Source organism: Chiloscyllium plagiosum, chromosome 28 (assembly GCF_004010195.1).
Source record: "Chiloscyllium plagiosum isolate BGI_BamShark_2017 chromosome 28, ASM401019v2, whole genome shotgun sequence".
Taxonomy (NCBI): Eukaryota; Metazoa; Chordata; class Chondrichthyes; order Orectolobiformes; family Hemiscylliidae; genus Chiloscyllium; species Chiloscyllium plagiosum.
Window position 1 is genome coordinate 42019244 of NC_057737.1, and position 14651 is coordinate 42033894.

The following is a 14651-nucleotide window of genomic DNA, read 5'->3' on the forward strand; positions in this document are numbered from 1 at the left end:
CAATATCCCTGACTTTTGCCCTTTTATGCCAGCTAGGTCTCCCTGATTGGACCAGATTACCAGGCCCACTTGGGGACACATTCCTTATGAAGAACATATGCCGAAACATCAACTCTCCTGCTCCTCAGATGCTGCCTGACCTGCTGTGCTTTTCCAGCGCCACACTATTTGACTCTGATCTCTAGCATCTGCAGTCTTCACTTTCTCCTGGCCATATTGTATGAGGTCTAGCTGGCTGACCTCATTACAGTCACTACAGTAAGGACCATGAGTGTGAAAGTGGGCCAATTACAAGGTTCGTCTCGATTCTCCAGCACAGCAGCACAGATATAAACGTTATCTAAAAGTCCCCTAAACCTCACCTAATCCATACCTGCTCAAAACACTCAAGCCTCTTTACCCTAACACCCACTGCCAGGTCGCTCCATGCCCCCTCAGATCTCCATAACCTATTCAGTAACGCATTATGTACAGTTCTCAAGGGTCATGTAATAACAATGGGAATTATTTTCAGATAGTGTGTAAAACAATTAAACCCCTAACAATCAAACAAAATCCTAAACACACCAGAATAAATACTGACCAAAGGGATAAACTACTCTAGTGCAGAAACTGTTACCTTTCAGATGCCTTTTAATCATTTAGAGTCATAGAGACGTACAGCACAGAAACAGACCCTTCGGTCCAACCCGTTCATGCCGACCAGATATCCCAACCCAACCTAGTCCCACCTGCCAGCACTTGGCCCATTTCCCTCCAAACCCTTCCTATGCATTTACCCATCCAGATGTCTTTTAAATATTGCAATTGTACCAGCCTCCACCACTTCCTCTGGCAGCCCATTCCACACACGCGCCACCCTGTGCGTGAAAAAAAGTTTCCCCTTAGGTCTCTTTTATATATTTCCCCTCTCACCCTAAATCTATGCCTTCTCGGTCTGGACTCCTCCACCCCAAGGAAAAGATCGTGTTGATTTACCCTACCCATGCCATCACGATTTTATAAACCTCTATAAAGTCACCCCTCAGCCTCTGACACTCCACAGAAGACAGCCCCAACTTATTCAACCTCTCCCTATAGCTTAAATCCTCCAACCCTGGCAACATCCTTGTAAATTTTTTCTGAACCCTTTCAAATTTCACAACATCCTTCCAATAGGAAGGAGACCAGAATTTCACGTAATATTCCAAAAATGGCCTAACTAATGTCTGTACACAACATGACCTCCCAACTCCTGTACTCAATACTCTGATCAATAAAGGAAAGCATACCAAATACCTTCTTCACTATTCTATCAATCTGCGACTCCACTTTCAAGGAGCTATGAATGTGCACTCCAAGGTCTCTTTGTTCAGCAACACTCCCTAGGACCTGACCATTAAGTGTATAAGTCCTGCTAAGATTTGCTTTCCCACAGTACAACACCTCACAGTTATCAATATTAAACTCCATCTGCTACTCCTCAGCCCATTGACCCATCTGATCAAGATCCTGTTGTAACCTGAGGTAACCTTCTTTGCTGTTTACAACACCTCCAATTTTGGTGTCATCAACAAACTTACTAACTGTACCTCTTATGCTCACACCCAAATCATTTTATATAAACGATGAAACGTAGTGGACCCAGCACTGATCCTTGTGGTACTCCACTGGTCACAGGCCTCCAGTCTGAAAAACAACCCTCCACCACCTTCTACCTTTAAGCCAGTTCTATATCCAAATGGCTAGTTCTCCCTGCATTCCATGAGATCTAACCTTGCTAACCAGTCTCCCATGGGGAACCTTGTCGAATGCCTCACTGAAATCCATATAGATCATGTTCCATCACTCTGGCCTCATCAATGCTCTTTGTTACTTCTTCAAAAAACTCAATCAAGTTTTTGCGACATGATTTCCCACGCACAAAGCCATGTTGACTATCCCTAAATCAGTCCTTGCCTTTCCAAATACATGTACATTCTGTCCCTCAGGATTCCCTCCAACAACTTGCCCACCACTGATGTCAGGCTCACTGGTCTACAGTTCCCTGGCTTGTCCTTGCCACACTTCTCAAACAATAGCACCACATTAGGCAACCTCCAGTCTTCTGGCATCTCACCTGTGACCATCGATATACAAATACTTTACTTTCCTAGCTCCCCACAGAGTTCTAGAGTACTCCTGATCAGGTCCTGGCGATTTATCCACTTTTGTATGTTTCAAGACATCCAGCACTTCCTCCTCTGCAATATGAACATTTTTCAAGATGTCACCATCTATTTCCCTACATTCAACATCTTCCACGTCCTTTTCCACAGTAAACACTGATGCAAAATACTCATTTAGTATCTCTCCCATCTCCTGCGGCTCCACACAAAGGCCGCCTTGCTGATCTTTGAGGGGCCCTATTCTCTCTCTAGTTACCCTTTGTTCTTAATGTATTTGTATTTACCCTTTGGATTCTCCTTAACTCTACTTAAAAAAAACATAAACCAAATCAAAGGCATATTTTGTTATCATGGTCTCTTAAATGTTTCAGTCATTCTTGGATTAAAAGACCACCTGCTGGACTGAAACCATTACCACATTTTGCAACCCAGCCAAGCATTCATAATGGCTACAGACATCAGAACAAAAGCTTCCAGCTATATTGCCTGAAATTAACAGAACAGAATGGTTCCTAATTTCCACTTCAAGGCACAGTGTCTGTTAATAAATGAAAAAGAACAGGTGCAGAGACTTGTTTCAACTCTTCAAAAGCAGCATTTGAAGTACATTGATAGTGCTTGTGCTTTGTTAATGTAAAACAGGTGATTTGGTGATGGTTTATTATTTTAAAAGAGCTGAGTGCTTGAAAGGGCTGTTTTGGCGCAATAGCAGTATCTGAGACAGGAGGCCTGCGCTCAATTCCCATCTGCTCTAAACATCTCTGAATAGATTGATTGAAAATATCCACATCAATTGTACCTTTCCCCAGTGCAGTGTTTCTCGGCTTCTGAACTGGGAAAATGTATAGAGGGGAAAGGTGGAAACTAATGCTTGTACTAAAGTAGTGCAATAAACCCTTTGTAAGCCTTTCAGAGTTTTTTTTTCTGCCTAACTCAGAAAATTGGTTTATTTTCTCAATCTTTGCTCCTGTTTTATTAAATGCAGTACAGCTAAAGAAGCAGTGACAACAAATCTCTTGCAATTTAACCAAGTAACCAATTTTCATAAATGAGCAGAGACTAGAAATGTTAATCGATCTGTTTCACCTGAATAAAAAAATCAGGAATGGTGCACTGCTCACTGACCCAGGAATGCTGAGGTTAACTTTCACATCAAGACCACTACCCAGGTCGAAATTGGCTATGAGACCAAGAATCCAACCTGTGATTTTCATGGTCGCTATATCTGTAGAAAGTATTATTTACATACTAAGCAAGTGGGAAACACAACAGCAATATCAGCCTCAGACATATTCAGTCAGATCTGTACCTCAACTCCATTTACTTGGTTTAGCTCCATAAACTCTAAACACATACCATCCAAAATTAAACCTATCATTCTGTCCTTAAAGCACCGAATCTCCCAGGAAGGGAAGGCTGGAGAGACAAAATTCCAGATTTCTACTAGCCTGTGTGAGAAAGGGTATTGCTTGACTTGTCTCCTAACTATTCTAGCTCTAATTTTGTATCTCCTCATTATTTATGTCTCTCATCAAAATGGATGGTATACATCTCCACAGCAGAGAATGCAGAATACAGTGAAAAACTAGCAATGAAAAAAAAACAACCCTTTTCTAAAACTGACTTCAGCTGGACTGCCAGCTCATTTATCCTTCTCCAAAAAGACTATAGTTGATAATCTATTAGAGCCAGACAATCCAGGTTCACATTCCACCTGATATCGAGGTGTGTCATAACATGTCCAAACGGGTTGCTTAAAAATACTTTACATAATTCTTCGGTACTTTTACAGAAGGAAATTTTCAAGAACTTTCTCACTGTTATAGTAAGTCACTAAAAGAGTCAGAGAGACGTACAGCATGGAAACAGACCATTCGGTCCAACCTGTCCATGCCGACCAGATATCCCAACGCAATCTAGTCCCATTTGCCAGCATTTAGCCCCTATCCCTCCAACCCCTTCCTATTCATATACCCATTTAGATGCCTTTTAAATGTTGCAATTGTACTAACCTCCACCACTTCCTCTGGCAGCTCATTCCATTCACATACTACCCCCTACGTGAAAAAGTTGCCCCTTAGGTCTCTTTTATATCTTTCCCCTCTGACCCTAAATCTATGCCCTCAGGTTCTGGACTCCCCCACCCTAGGGAAAAGACTTTGTCTATTTATCCTATCCATGTCCCTCATAATTTTGTAAACCTTCATAAGGTCACCCCTCAGTCTACTTCTTTGATAGTTCTGCTTAATTTGGCTTTCAAAAGCCGAACTAAATTGATGAGAGAGAGTTCTACACACTATATTAAATGTAAAATTTCTCTATGGGAACCATTCTTGTAATAAGCCATTTTTAGCTTGACTACAAACGATACAAGGCAAAATGGAGGACTACAGATGCTGGAGACTAGGATCGAGAGTATGGTGCTGGAAAAGCATAGCAGGTCAGGCAGCCTCCGAGAAGCAGGAGAATTGACATTTTGGGCAAAAGCCCTTCAACAGGAATGGGGTTGTAGCCAAGGGGGTGGAGAGATAAATGGGAAGGGGTGGGGCTGGGGATAATGTAGCTGAGAGTGCGATAGGTATATGGAAGTGGGGTTGATGGTGTTAGGTCACAGAGGAGGGTGGAGCGGATAGATGGGAAGGAAGATGGACAGTAGGACAGGTTATGAGTGTGGTGCAGAGCTGGTAGGTTGGAACTGGGATAAGGTGAAGGGGAGGGGAAATGAGAAACTGGTGAAATCTACATTGATATCGTGGGGTTGGAGGGTCCTGAGGCGAGTCTTCTGCAGTCACACCGGCACCGTTCCTCACCTCTTCCTCCGCTACATTGATGATTGTATCTGCACCATCTCGTGCTCCCACAAGAAGTTCGAACAGTTCATCAACAATTTACCAACACATTCCACCCCAACCTTAAGTTCACCTGGACCATCTCAGACACCTCCCTCCCCTTCCTGGATCTCTCCATCTCCATCACCGGTGACCGACTCAACACTGACATCTTCTACAAACCTACCTACTCCCACAGCTACCTAGACTACACCTCCTCCCACCCTGCCTCCTGTAAAAATGCTATCCCTTATTCCCAATTCCTCCGCCTCTGCCGCATCTGCTCCCAAGAGGACCAGTTCCACCACAGAACACACCAGATGGCTTACCCTTCTTTAAAGACCGCAATTTCCCCTCCCATGTGTTTGATGATGGCCTTCAGCGCATCTCATCCACTTCCCACACCTCCACTCTCAAACCCCACCCCTCCAACCGCAACATGGACAGAACCCCCTGCTACATAAAGTGCTTCAAAAAAGCAGGGCATTAAAGAGAAGGTAACTGAATGTAGAGAGAGAGCTAATGAAAACTGAAAGGAAAATGAAGTATAGATTTTTCAGTTGGTGGATCTGTATTGTTGCAGGCCTCTGTGTTATGCATTTATTTTCCGTTTATGCAATTAGTACACAGGCGTGAGGAATGTGTTTGAATAATGCAGACAATACCAATTTAGAGGCACAACATACTATAAAAACAAAAAGAAGAGAAAAGGATAATAAGTTAAAATGAGTAGGCAGCTGACAGTGGCATCAATGCAGATAAATATGAAGGAGAAAATTTGGGAAAAGGACAAAGTGAAAGTGAGTTGGCACAGCACGGTGGCTCAGTGGTTAGCACTGCTGCCTCACAGCACCAGGGACCCAGGTTCAATTCCAGCCTTGGGTGACTGTCTGTGTGGAGTTTGCACATTCTTCCGATGTCTGCATGGGTTTTCTCCAGGTGCTCCGGTTTCCTCCCATGGTCCAACAATGTGCAGGTAGGGCGAATTGGCCATGCTAAATTGGCCATGCTAAATTGCCCATAGTGTTAGGTGCATTAGTCAGAGGGAAATGGGTCTCGGTGGGTTACTCTTTGGAGGGTCGGTGTGGACTTGTTGGGCCGAAGGGCCTGTTTCCACACTGTAGGGAGTCTAACCTCAAGTCTACCGTCTGCTCTTAGTTTGGGTTCTGCCAAACATGGAGTCTTGGTCCAAACATGGCCATAACTAAAAAATTCAAAGGGAGAAGTGGAAGCCTTGGCATCAAGAGCATTGACTGATTACACCATCATGGTACTCTGGCAAATCTGAAATCAACAGGAATCATGGGGAAACTCGCTACCGTTTAGAATCATATCTGTTTTGGCCGGATATCACAATCCTAGGTCTGTGCTCCTGGAGCTCCTCAGAGTATCCTGATAATTATGTCAGAAGTGAGAGTGTTTGTTGATGATTGTACTATTTTCAGCACAATTCGCGACTCTATACTAAAGTAGGGCCTGCCAATGCACAGCAACACCTGGACAACATCAGAATGTGGGCTGATAAGTGGCAAATAACATTTGTGTCATGCAATGAACATCTCCAACAAGGAAACCTAATAATCTATTCTCAACATTCAATACCATTACCGTCAACATGCTGGGGCTACCACTGACCAGACATGGAGCTGGAACAGCACCCCCTGCCCACACACACACACACACAGTATCATGCCTAAGGAGCTGGTCAAAAGCTGGAAATTCTGAGGTGAATAACTCACCTAGCCTGCACATTTGCCTGCATGACTGCATCTCCAGCAACACTCAAAGAAGCTCAAAACCACCCAGACAAAGCAGCCTATTTGATAGGTACACCATTCACCGACCAAAACATTCATTCCCTCCATCACAGATATACAGTGACAACAGTGTCTACACACGAAGGTGCATTGCAACAAATCTTCCATGCTCCTTTGACAGCAGCTTCCCAATCCATGAGCTCTATCATCTAAAAGTGCAAGATTGTAGACAGATTGCCTACAGATTCTCCTCCAAGCTACACACCACCCTGGCTTGGAATTATATTGTTGTTTTTTCACTCTTACTGGGTAAAAAAGGTCCTGGAACTCCCCCCCCCTCCTAACACCAGTTAGGAAGCACAATTTTGGAGTTTGCCAGAGAACTCCACACACCATGAAATAATTAAATATAAAAAGAGATTGGTGGAAGCAATGCAGGCCCATTAGAAGCTAGGAAAATTAAATTCTAATGGCGAATAACAAGATATTAAACAAGCACTTTGCAACCATATTTAGGTGGAACAACACAAGTAACATTCCACAAATAATTGGTATCAAAGGTATTAATGAGCATTAGGAACTGTAAGAAATTCAGTATAAGAGATACTTCTGAGCAAACAAATGGAACTAAGCAGTAACAAATTCCCTGGACTTAAGGATTTTAAAAGACATAGCTGCAAAGATAGTGAGTGCATTGATTTTTATCTTCCAAAATTTCATAAATTCTGGAATAGTTTTCAAGATTTATAAAGTAGCAAGCCTATGACAGGAGGAAGAGAAAAATCAAGTAACTGTAGGCAAGTTAATCTACTAACCTAGAATCTATCATTAGGGATCAGGTAACAGGGCAATTAGAAAATCATCCAATGATTAACTGAAGATATATAAATGGGAAATATTGTTTGAAAAACCTGGTTACAGGTTTTTGATGATAGGAGTACGATGGATCTCGTGAGCAAAGATAACCTAGATGAATCTTTTCAGGATAGGTTTCTAGAACAGCATGTTCTGGAGCTCCTGAGAGCAGGCTATACTAGATGTAGCATTGTATAATGAGGCATGATTAGTTCATGATCTCATACTGAAGGTGCCACTGCATAACTGCAACCAAATGACTGAATTTTATAGTTGAGGAAGAGAGATAGTGGGTGTGAGACTAAGTTTTTAAATTTAAAAAGTGGATTGTGATGGCTTGCAAGCAGAGGTTATCTAATATGAATTTGCAAATAATAGATAGGTTAATACATTCCGAAGTAAAGAGAAACTCCACGAGATGGACCAATGTCCATAATTAACTAGAATTGTTAAATATAGTATCAATCTAAAAGAAAAAGCAACAAAAAGGTGTAAAGACCGGTGGCAGGTCAGAAAATAGGCAGAATACACTGACAGCAGCATCTACATACATAAGAGGAGGTGTCAGAGTTGGACTGGGTTGGACAAAGTTAAAAATCACACAACACCAGGTTATAGTCCAACAAGTTTATTTGGAAGTACTAGCTTTCGGAGCGCTGCTCCTTCATCAGGTAGCTAGCTAAAGTCCAACACTGTACCTCCTCATCATACACACATAAGATGCATTGCATGAACTCTTCAAGATTCCTTTGACAGCACCTTTCCAGCAAAAAAATGACTAAAATATTAAGAGGGCAAAATTAAAATTACCAGAGAAAACCAGACAGAAATATAAAATCAGAGGGGAAGAGTTTCCACAAACATCTAAAGAAATAAAAAGTGAACAAAGTATAAAAGGTTAGTATGATTCAGAGATGCCGGTGTTGGACTGGGGTGTACAAAGTTAAAAATTACACAACACCAGGTTATAGTCCAACAGGTTTAATTGGAAACACACTAGCTTTCGGAGCGACGCTCCTTCATCACCTGAAGAAAGCTAGTGTGCTTCCAATTAAACCTGTTGGACTATAACCTGGTGTTGTGTGATTTTTAAAAGGTTAGTATGCAGGTACAAAATAATTAGGAAACCAATACAATGTTATCATATATCACAATGGGAATTCAAATGAATAGATCCAGTTAAAGCATAGATACAGGTATAGTTTTCTGAAAGATCACTTCAAATACTTCAATTCAATTGCTCACTATATATATCTGGATGTATGCTCTACAAAATAGCACCAAAATACAAACAAAGAATGTTATCCCAGAGATTATTTTGCTGTTTTCAGCATTATAAGTTGTTGAGGCAGATTGTTAGGAACCTGATTTACTGTTACAGCAATGTCTCAGGAGTAATCTCGCAATTATGAATCAAATTGTTGGGCCGAAGGGCCTGTTTCCACACTGTAGGTAATCTAATCTAATCTAAAAAATTAATAGGTGATGTGCATCTCCCTGATACTACTGCAGCTTCACCTCCTCCACAGATGCAGTAGTTCTTACTTACCTCGACAATTATCAAAGTTCCTCAGCTGATCTTCAAAAAAAAGTTCATGGTGAAAATTTCCTTAAGTTTATAGTTGTATTGATTGTAAATAAATATTATAAATATATTAATAGATGTTTTGTGGTTTTGTAAGATCATCCTATTGTTTCAAGCATTTTACGTGGGAATACGCTCTGTAATTCAATGCCATCTCAGAAGTCACTTTACACAAATAGATTTTGAAATGAAAAATTGACAGCTGCTTAAATGATTAATGTCCTAGGTGTTCATTAGTGAGGAACTGGAAAAAGATCAAAAAAATGCAACTGAGCATGAAAGAGTAAGACATTTGATACAATAAAACAGCCAAACATCGGCTTCAAAGCAGATGAAAACATTAGATCTAAAAGAAACAAAGCCCAAAACACACTGAACATAGTATGACTTTCATACAAATCCTTTCTATTAAATCAGACACCTACACTATACTAATTATTGATTATTTAGTTATGCAGAAACTGTTGCCACAGTGGCCAAAATGCTCTCCCTTTGTTTATTTATTCCTTTATGGGAGCCTACTTGCCTTTGATTGGGACCTAACCCAGTGGCATGGTTAAAATTGGAAACTATGTGGGTTCCCAATGGCATTAGACTTTGGGTACATTCGATCCAATTGCAATACTATTTAGTTCAAACTATCTTAATCTTTAACCTTGCTTGTTGGTAAGATTGATTAACAGTAGTAATCGCGTTCTTGCTGTCTGGTAAGAATTCCAATACTGTAGCACTTTCAAGGCAGGAGGTCTTTATGGCTGGATTCATTTCTTGAAAATGCTATTGTTACAAGTATACTGAACAATGGCACTGCAGAATAATGGATATAATCATATTAACTGTTTTGGAATTAGTGGCTTTTCGCAGAAAATGGTGCCAGAGCTGTTTTGGGAAATTCAGCACATAACTGAATTAGGAGACATACAGGCCTAATGATGAGCAGTGAGAAGGTGCTGCTAGATATAGATAAAGTGCATTTGTTTAGCAAGACTGAATTAATTTGGAATTGCTCAACCAAAATTTGATTTGGCAGTCGAGACTTATTAATGAATATCGCTCTTCGGCATCTGACATTAAAGAATGTTCTTAAAATATTAAGATGTTGCAGAAGCAAAATGTAATTTAAAGAAATATTTCTCAAAGTACAAACCATGAAACTATAAAGAATGGACAATGATAAGAATTAAGAAAACAGTGTTTTAATGCTTAGTTGGCTTTGAATAAAACCATCTGGATTGAGGTAGATGCTGTAAGTGTATCAATTAAATATGTAGTTAAAATCAAGATTAACAGATTGAAACATTAAGTGAATCAATTAATTCTTTTTTAAAAAGTCATTTGGTAGCGCACAAGCTTGTTTTTTTTAACGATTACTGCCACAAAATCCATCCTCATTTGCCATCAGCACGCCTTCAAAATTGATGGCAATTTCTACATCTACATGTGCAATTAAAGCAGAAATCCAGAACTAGTTCTCAGAGATTCCATTTTTCTCCATAGTTGTGCTATTGAGGTCCATACAGGCTGCAAACAAGTGGTAATGAGAGCACTGACAAGAAATTGTCATTGTACACCATTAGTAAGACAATTAAAACTCTTCAAAAAACATCATCTTGGGACTGACATGTAACTGGGTTTTTAAAATATGTAAGTACATAATTACAGCTGAACTGCCTCATTATCTCTGAAAAAAACATTTGTGCATGTCAAATTTCTCAATGGTAAAGGTTAAAAACTATATTTTTAAATTTTCTGATATTTCAGCTTCTAATTTAATCACTTATCTGTGTCTCTTCTTCCACTATTCATTTATGGGATGAGTGTCACAGGCTGGACCAGGACTTAAAGCCCATCTCTAATTGCCCTTGAGTAAATTGTCTTAATGAATCATTGCAGTCCATATGTTGTAGGAACATTGGCAGTGCTGTTGCAAATGGTGGGATTCCCATCTGTCTGATGTCCTTGTGGAGGTGGAGGTCATGAGCTAGGAAACGTCTTGGTGAGTTGTTGCAATGCGGCTTATGGAGGGTATACACTGCTGCCACTGTATGTTGGTGGCACAGGGAATGAATATTGAAGGTATTAGATGGGGTGTCATTCAAACAGGCTGCTTTGTTCTGGATGGTGTCGAGCTTTGTGGACTTTGTTGGAGCTAAACTCATCCAGGCAAATGGAGTGTACTCCATCATATTTCTTACTTGTGCACTAGGGATGGTGGATAGGCTGAATTACTCGCTACAGAATTACCAGCCTTTGAACTGTCCTTGCAGTCACAGTAATAATTTGGCTGGCCTAGCTCATTTCTACTCAATTGCAATCGCCACAGGGGATTCAGTTATGGCAATACCATTGTATGGATGTAGATTTGCTCGCTGAGCTGGAAGGTTCGTTTACAGACGTTTCATCACCATATTAGGTAACATCAACTTAATGAGGCGGTTCAGCTGTAATGATGTACTTACACATCATTTTAAAAACCCAGTTTTTACATCTCAGTTCCCAACCGCAACTCTATCAACAAACACATTGACTTGGATCCCATTTGCTACTCCCTGAGAAAAAGAACAGGAAATGACATCACAAGAAAGATCTCGCTACAGGAAATGACATCACTAATCCAAGGAAACCCAAACGCACAATTAGAAAGGGGGCCACACCACCAGTGCTTCATCTGGAGGCTCACTGATGACTTTACCTAGTCTGGTGACAAAACATGTGAAACGAACCTTTCAGCTCAGTGAGCAAACCTACATCCAGAACATCAACCTGAGCTACAAATCTTTTCAAAACCTACTAATACCATTGTATGTCATGGGGGTTGAATTTTCTCTTGTGAGAGAGGGTCACAGTCTGGCATTTGTACAGAACACTTAGGAATGTTACTTGCCACTTGTCAGGCCTAAGCCTGAAGGTTGTCTAGGTCTTGCTGCATGTGGACCTAGGCTACTTCAATATGTGAGGAATCATGAATGCTGTTGAGTAAACTATTCGAATGTGTTTGATCATTTCATAGGATCATAGCTGATCGAGTTATGGTCTCAACTTCACTTTCTCATCTGCCCACATAACCTCTGGCTACCTTATCTATCAAAAATCTAATTCATATGACATAAGATACAGGAGCAGAAATTAGGCTATTCAGCCCATTGAGTCCGCTCTGCCATTCAATCATGCTATTCAATCATGGCAATTCAGCCTTGAGTAAATGCAATGACCCACTGGAACAAAATTCCACAGACTCACAACCCTTTAAGGCAGAAGTTTCTCCTCACCTCCATCTTAAGAGGTGGACCCCGATTCGTAAACTATGTTCCCTGATTCTAGTCTCTGTAAGCTCCAGTAATATCACCTCTCATTCTTCTAAATTTCAGTACATACAACTTTCTTCACAAGATGAACCTTTCACCCCAGGAATGAGTTAAGTCATTCTCTGAACTACTCCTAACTCAATTATATATTTTCTTAAATAAGGAGACCAAAATTGCACTCAATACTCCAAGTGGTCTCACAAAGGCTCTATACAGTTGCAGTCAAACTTCAACTTTTGTATTTCATTTGCCTTCCCAATCACTTGATGGGCTTCCTTTTTGTGATTCATGAACCAAGACACCCAGATCTCTCTGTACTACCAGTTCTGTAACTACTATTTAAATAGGAAACAGCTTTTCTATTCTTGCTGCCAAGCAGATGAGCTCAGGATTATCACATTGTACTGCTTTTGGCAATTTTTCACTTAACCTATCTACATCCCTTTGCAGAATCCCTACCTCACCTTGATAACTATCCAGCTATCTCGGACTCATCATCAGATTTAGCTAGCATATATTTTGGCCATTTATCTAAGCCATTAATATAGATTAGAAATAATTGAGGCCCCAGCACGGATCCCTTACCAATGCAAGAGAGCAGAGGTGTAACTCAGCCCTCTACCAATGTTGTTCTATCACTGTCTGCCACAAAGTCCATGACTTCATGGGCTGCAAAGGCCTTGAGGCTGTGAAAAGTGCTATATAGTGCAAGACGTCCTGTTCTCATTCTTATGACACGAGCCTAATTGAATAGAGCAAGGATCAAAGCAACATGAGAATGATATTCCAACCCCATTTATTCTTACTTTCTGATTCCTATTAGAAAATCCAATGATTTCACTAATGCCGATTCTCCCACTCTATGGTGTGCTAAGATGGACGTTCTAACATTAACAAGAAGAACTCAATTAACTGCTGTGCTCTGTCCTTCCATAGATATGCTAGAATGATGCTAACAGATGTTAATACTTGAACTGCAGTCGAAACACTTCCTGACCTAAACTTGTGAACTTTAAACACAACCTAGCACATTCAATTACAGATTCAACTTTGATTCTTCCTCATAAGATTGAGTGTTTATATTGATAATGTGTTACTAAAATGGTAATGCACTTGCCTGGTAGCACTGTCTATTTTCCCAGAATGAATTTACACATTAAATTCTCATTTGGTGAATCCCTGATATTTTTCATGAGTCTAAGAAGAGAGTAAAGAGAAAAAAAGGGAGGACAAAGAGAGTGAGCAAAAGAGGATAAGTGCAAAACAGTAGAAAACTGAAGGAGAGAATGAGTGCTGATTGGAATCTTACACAACAGAAAGAAGAAAAAAGTACATATTAGTTATAAGAACTTACAAAGACAGAAGAAATGGATACTATTGGGCAGGAAGCACAATACGGGGTAGTGCAAAAAAGATGTGCAGGATGTTGCTGAGTTTGAAGGAGAGGCTGGAGAGGCAGGAACGTTTTCTCACTGGAGGATTGACGACTGACTTTACAAAGGTTTATAACATCATGAGGAGCACAGATAAGGTGAATAGCAAAGCTCTTTTCCCTCGGGTGAGAAAGTTTAAAACTAGGGGGCATAGTTTTAAGGTGAGAGGAAAAAGGTTTAAAAGGGAGCTGAGGGGGAACTTGTTCACACAGAAGGTGGCTCATATGTGGAATGGACTGCCAGAGGAAGTGGTAGATGCAGACACAGTTACAACATTTAAAAAACATTTGGAGAGGTACATAAATAGGAAAGGTTGGAGGGATATGGGCCAAATGCAGGCAGATGGGACTAATTAGTCTGGGGAATTTGGTCAGCATGGGCAAATTGGACTGAAGGGTCTGTTTCTGTGCTATATGACACTATAACTCTATGACCTATAAAATTAGCCTAAAAATGTAACTATAAATATATAACTGTATACATATAAACTATAAAAAACTATGTATAGATTGTTGAACTCTTTAATTTTTCCTTGGTAGAGAGAATGTTGTACAGTTGGTTCTCATCACCTTGCTTCTCTGATATCATCTGGCCTGTATAAATTTGATATGGTTGACAGCTATTTAAAGTGCATCGGGTTCCGAGTCAAAAGGACATGAAATTGGTTACTGAGAAATCCTCTCCCTGAATTTATGTAACAGTCACTCCCACCTGGCAAACCACCTGAAAACAAAATATTTC

At 40.4% G+C, this 14651-nt stretch overlaps 1 protein-coding gene across 2 annotated transcripts in view; it reads right to left on the reverse strand.

Annotated features, from left to right (window-relative positions):
- The window catches only part of LOC122564146 (rhomboid domain-containing protein 2-like), a 53185-nt gene that overhangs the window by 24033 nt on the left and 14501 nt on the right, over nucleotides 1-14651 (reverse strand). The window contains exon 4 of one of the 2 annotated variants that reach the window (XR_006315829.1): nucleotides 14480-14633. The exons of the other annotated variant lie outside the window; for it this stretch is intronic. The gene's annotated coding sequence lies outside the window, so the exon portion shown is untranslated. The remainder of the gene's footprint in view (nucleotides 1-14479; nucleotides 14634-14651) is intronic. 2 annotated transcript variants of the gene reach the window in all.